The sequence below is a fragment of the Bombus affinis genome, unplaced genomic scaffold, assembly GCF_024516045.1.
Source record: "Bombus affinis isolate iyBomAffi1 unplaced genomic scaffold, iyBomAffi1.2 ctg00000367.1, whole genome shotgun sequence".
Classification (NCBI taxonomy): domain Eukaryota; kingdom Metazoa; phylum Arthropoda; class Insecta; order Hymenoptera; family Apidae; genus Bombus; species Bombus affinis.
The window spans coordinates 12,678-18,831 of NW_026109041.1; the positions used below are offsets into that span (position 1 = coordinate 12,678).

At 38.6% G+C, this 6,154-nt stretch overlaps 1 long non-coding RNA gene across 1 annotated transcript; it reads right to left on the reverse strand.

Moving 5' to 3' along the window:
- Positions 1-399: 399 nt before the first annotated feature.
- On the reverse strand, positions 400-1,218 carry LOC126927956 (uncharacterized). Its single transcript, XR_007716094.1, has 3 exons — positions 1,152-1,218; positions 689-1,077; positions 400-538 (listed from the first exon to the last, which is right to left on the reverse strand). It is a non-coding gene; the product is annotated as an uncharacterized LOC126927956 (long non-coding RNA).
- Between the last annotated feature and the right edge of the window lie 4,936 nt (positions 1,219-6,154).

The following is a 6,154-nucleotide window of genomic DNA, read 5'->3' on the forward strand; positions in this document are numbered from 1 at the left end:
TCATAATATATATATATATATGTATTTATACGTTATTAAACCATTAAAACGCAAAGAAATAAATATATAGAATTACATTTCTACGAACCTAGAGAATTATATACGAAATCCACATTATGGAATATTCAACCAATTAACGATCCGAGAAACAATGAGAATAACAATACGCGCACATATACATATGCATATATATATTTTACATAATGGAAAATTACATTGTGAAATGTATATATATATATACACATATTATTATATCGAACAACTACTCATCTAATATACAAAACCACCTTGTAAAAATTACATTACTGAACATTCAACTAAACCAACTGAAGATTTAGTATAATAATATATAATAATATAATATTATATATATATACATAGATATGTGAAATAGCGTTGTATATAACCGGAAACAATACAAATGTCACACGACTTCTTCAACAACTTCGACTCTTCGTTCCTGCCGACAACACCTCACACGATGACTGCGTCTTCTACGGCCACTTACGGATTCTTTACAATTCTTCTTCTTCTTGCACTGAAATATCATATGCAGTGAATAAAACACGAAAGAAGCAGGATGAACTAAATAAAAGAAATCATAACAAGATACACACCGCGACAATCCGCATGGGAACCTCTGACAAAGTATCTATCATTAAATGCATAATAATCAAGATGCACAAACCTCATCTGGAAGTCGACACCACTCACAGCGTGCCAATGCAAGGGAGGAAAACGAATGAAATTGTATTTCGTGAAGACGTTTCACCACTTTCCATAGATCAGAAACTGGAGTTACACAACTAATAACCTAATAACAAGGAAGTAATATAAAATATACACGATTTAATATATAGCAAATATGGACATATAAATCTACAAGGAGCAAAATATATCCCATATTGTCAAATAAAACCAAATTGTGAAAAGATCATCAGGACACGACGCCAACGAAGGTGCCACTGTGCCTATTTGGATGGAAAACCGCCACTTCAGCATCATCCTTCGCACATATTCACACACGCACGTCGATCACGTCATCTCGTACCATTCACATATCTTCTTCCTCTTGCGCTAAAACAAATTCACAAGTTTAAGGAAACAAACAACATGCGAAACGAGATAGAATACTAAAAACACATACTCACACAGTTCGCACAGGCGCGGACGCTTTTGTGTCCATCACTCAACATAACCTGTAATCATCAAAATCCACGTTCTCTCATGGAAACTCTAAAAATCTGCAGCATTGCGATTCCCACCGGAACGAACTGTCACGTGACTGTCATCCCATTGGGGATGTCATTATAAAAAGCGTAGCGACACAATTCAAATCGGAGTAATCGTTACCAGTTGAATAAAAGAGTAAGAGAGTAATTGTTAGCGGTTCGGGAGAATTTAGCGAAAAATAAAGAAGAGTCAGATTAATTGTTAGCGTTAGCGTTAACGATTAATTGTTAGTGGTTCAGTTAGAACAATCAGAGTAATTGTGAAAAGAGAGTAACTGCCATTAGTTGGTTCAGTTAGAATATAGTCAGAGAAATTGTTAGCGTTCGGGAGAATTTAACGAAATTAAAGAAGAGTAATTCAGTTAGAATAAAGAAATAGGATAGAGCAATTGTGATTAGTTGGTTTAGGAGAATTTAGCGAAAATAAGGAGAGTAATTGTTAGTCGTTCAATTGAATTTGAGTGAGTCTGATATCAGTTCGTTCAGTTGATTTAATTAGAATTTAAGTTAGGATTAGAGAATAATTGTTCGTTCCAGTTCGAGTTTAAGAATTACGAGATATAAATGTTATTAGTCAGTTCGAATTATAAAATAATTGTTATTAGTCAGTTAGAATTAAAACAATAGTTGGCTCAAGTTGTTGTGTTAGAATTTCGAATTGTTAAACACGTCCGGACACACTGTTGTTTACACTGTTCAAATTAAATAAAGATTAAAACGAAAAATTATAGAAGTGTCGATCTTTGTAAAACCGGAATCACCCCAGCGGCCTGCCCGTTCATCAGCGGAGACCAACGTCAGGTGAGTTAACTTTAATTATTATTAATAACTAATAATTAAAATAATAAATAATATCAATGATTAGTATAATTCGTCATTAATTCCGCCTGTAATAATTATTTATAATATAATTGTTTATTCCAAACAATCCTCTCCCGTGCTAGTATTCCTGCGCATAGCAGGTTAGCCGAAACGTGGAGATTGTTGACCAGTGGCCTAAACTCCGATCAACGCTACATAATCTAACAAGAAATATCTAATTGAAACAGTCCTTAGACTGTTTCTGGTGGCAGCGACTACTACATTGTTTAAAATTTCAAAATATGGATAGCGAAACGTAACAATATATATATATATAGATAAAAATTTTGGTGGCAGCGGTGGGATACGCTCCACGGAGGATTACAGTTGGTATAAACAATAACATACGCTGATAGGTTTAAAGTTTTTTCAATTTATTAACTGAAACATACACATAAACATATACAAAAAGAAAGGAAAAAAAAACATGGCGGTCGCACGAGACTCACTAAACGAGGACACGATTACGTTGTTGTCGGAAAAATTGAAAGCGTGGGACGAGAATTTTCGCGTACTAACCGACATTAATGCATGTCTAAGCAGAGTGGAAGAAGACCTGCGTGCAAGTAGGGAATCGAGAGATACCGAAATTCCCACATCGACGCCGTTAATTCCGCGAGGAATAAGACCCATTAATGATAATTTTCAACCAATTAAACTAAAAGACACGATCAAGTCAGTGCCAGTGTTCGACGGCCATCGACCACCGGTATTTCAATTTTTAAGGGCATGCGAACGAGCTCGAAGATTCGTGCCGCCGACGCAGAATCGTCCGACACCTCCGAATAATTATAATGGAAACAACACTCGTCCCCTATACGATAGTAACAACATCAGAAACAACCGCCAGGATCGAAGATTCGTGCCGCCGACGCAGAATCGTCCGACACCTCCGAATAATTATAATGGAAACAAAACTCGTCCCCTATACGATAGTAACAACATCAGAAACCACCACCAGGATTGGAGATTTGTATCGCCGTCGTGGAATCGTCTAAGCGACCCGGGAATAGAGAAAGATATTAGGAAAAGAGCAAGAGCAATAACCTGGAAAGAAAAATGCGTAGATAAACATCTCAAAGGAGATCCAAGTCAAAGGAGGGATGCTGATTATTTGAAACAACCAACCTTCCAATACAAACACTGTTCCGTTGCTGGGATAAAAGACGATGTTACTTTAAGTAGCAAGAGGACGCACGGCACCACAGACGAAATCATGAGTGAAAAATCTCCCGAATCCCCAGCCAAAATAAACAACACTAATATCAAAGAACTTTCAGAAGAGGCAGAAACTAGGAAATTGAACGACGAAACGAAAGGCGACGTTTATCCCCTGCCTAATATCACGGTTGACTCGGCAAGAATACAAAAGCAAGGTTCCACGAATTTTGTGAACGTTTCAAATATAATACGAAAAGAGATAGCGAGCGTATCACCCTCAAAAACATCTATAAAACCATCAGAAAGTAACTTTATCGAACTCAAAGTCAAGCCATTAAATTCTAAGAAAACTCAGACTATAGAGAATAAAAGTATAGCCATCCCTAAACCCAAAACAGAATCTATAAGCAAAAAGGTTTGTAATAAAAATTCAAAGAATAATTCTAAATCTACTGAAAATATTCCTAAACGTCCCATACAAGTATCACCGGGTGTTGGACTCAGATTCGGACGTCGACCTTTCCGGATGGTTTCAATAGAAATAAAAGAAACCTCAAATACTCCTACCGCGAGAATAGTCTCCCCGGATTTGAAAACGAAGGCGAATCTACTGCTAGACTCCGGATCAGAAATTAATATTATCAAGAAACCTGCCTTACCCGAGTCAGCGATCATCAACGAGCAAGAGATAATTGAAGTTCGAGGAATTACGGCAACGAGCCTGGTCACCCTAGGGCAGACAATAATACAGGTTGCGGGCCACCCCGTTACTTTCCATGTAGTTGATGATTCCCTGCTGATCAATCAAGACGGAATCTTAGGTTCCGAATTTTTTGCAAAATACAGAGCCCGTTTGGATTACGGGCAAAAACATATCAAATGGGGGGATATCTACATCCCGTTTGATACAAAAGAAAAGATAATTGTGCCGAAACGAAGTTCGGTACCCTGTACCATAAATATCGCAAATCCGGAGGAAATTGAGGGATTCATCCCCAAAATCGAACCGATTAAGGGAGTCTATTTCGGAAATGCGGTCGTGAAAAACCATAAGGGACGTGGTTATTTAAGAATAATTAATACCACCTCGAGGGATTACGAATTTACCGTACCCACAATAGTAATAAAAAAATTTGCAACTCCTACTCCGCCCTCTCATACTACGTGCAACGCCGTTTCAGCATCTGAGGGAAATAGGTTCGACAAAATAATGGAATTATTGCGACTAGAGCATTTAAATGAAGAAGAAAAGAGGAACGTCGAAGCGCTAATACGGAAGAATCAAGATAGATTTCATCTCCCAGGGGAGACACTAGAAGGAACAGACGTTTTACAACACGAAATTGCTACCACAGATGAGATACCGATCAATGTTAAACAATACCGGTATCCTCCCGTACATCGGGAAGAAATAAACCGCCAGATTCAAGAACTACTAGAAACGGACGTTGTGGAATCATCGACATCTCCGTATAACTCCCCATTATGGATCGTGCCGAAGAAACCGGACTCTCAAGGTAATAAACGATGGAGAATGGTTATTGATTACAGGAAATTAAATGACAAAACAATAGGCGATGCCTATCCACTACCCAATATCACTGAAATATTGGACCAATTGGGAAGTGCGAAATACTTTTCCACGTTCGATCTAGCATCTGGGTTCCACCAAATCCGTATGTCATCGAAAGATGCCCACAAAACTGCATTCTCGACGCCATATGGTCATTTTCAGTTCAAACGAATGCCTTTCGGACTGAAAAATGCACCAGCAACGTTCCAGCGGTTGATGAATTCGATACTGTCAGGGTTGCAAGGAATAGAGCTGTTCGTTTATCTGGATGATATAGTAATTTATTCTACATCCATTCACGAACATGAGATTAAATTTAATCGACTTATGGACAGATTACGGAGAGCTAAATTGCAACTGCAACCGGACAAGTGCGAATTCTTACGGCACGAAGTAAAATATTTGGGACATGTAATCAGTGAGAATGGAGTTAAACCTGACCCAAAGAAAATCGAGGCAGTTTCAAATTTTCCACGGCCAAGGAAATCAAAAAATATTAAACAATTTTTGGGATTAGCTGGATATTACCGAAGGTTCATACCCAATTTCTCCAAGGTTGCGAAACCATTGACGCAATTACTAAAAAAGGACGTTGCGTTCAAGTGGACGGAAAACCAAGAAGATGCATTCAACACCTTGAAAACAGCCCTTATAACAGAACCCATTTTGCAGTACCCGGACTTCTCTCAACCATTCAATCTCACGACAGACGCATCTGGATATGCCGTGGGCGGCGTACTAAGCCAAGGACCTATCGGAAAAGACCTACCGATCGCATACGCCTCAAGATTATTGAACCCCACCGAACAAAATTATTCCACGATAGAAAAGGAATGCCTAGCGATCGTTTACAGCGCAATGCACTTCCGACCGTATTTGTACGGGAGAAAATTCACCATTATAACCGATCATAAACCTCTGGTGTGGATGCATTCTATCAAAGATCCTACTTCAAGAATTTGGAAGTGGAAACTAAAATTGGCGGATTTCGAATTCGACATTATACACAAAGAAGGTAAGGCAAACGCGAATGCAGACGCCTTATCTAGAAACCCCCCTGAGGTTTGTTTGCCAATCAGGAAAAAAGAGGAAGATTCACCGAGTCGATATCCCGCACCCAAGAGATTTGAACTAGACACACTAACCGAAGACTCCCCCACGTTTGAAGTTAAACCACGCGAACTATCGCAACACAATAGACCAGGAAAACAAGAAAAAATTTCCATTCGAAAACACGTCACCATAGAAGAAACACCCACAAAACATTTTGACCACGCATTAGCCGAAATCGACGTAAACACAGACGAGGAAACAATCACTCAAGAGA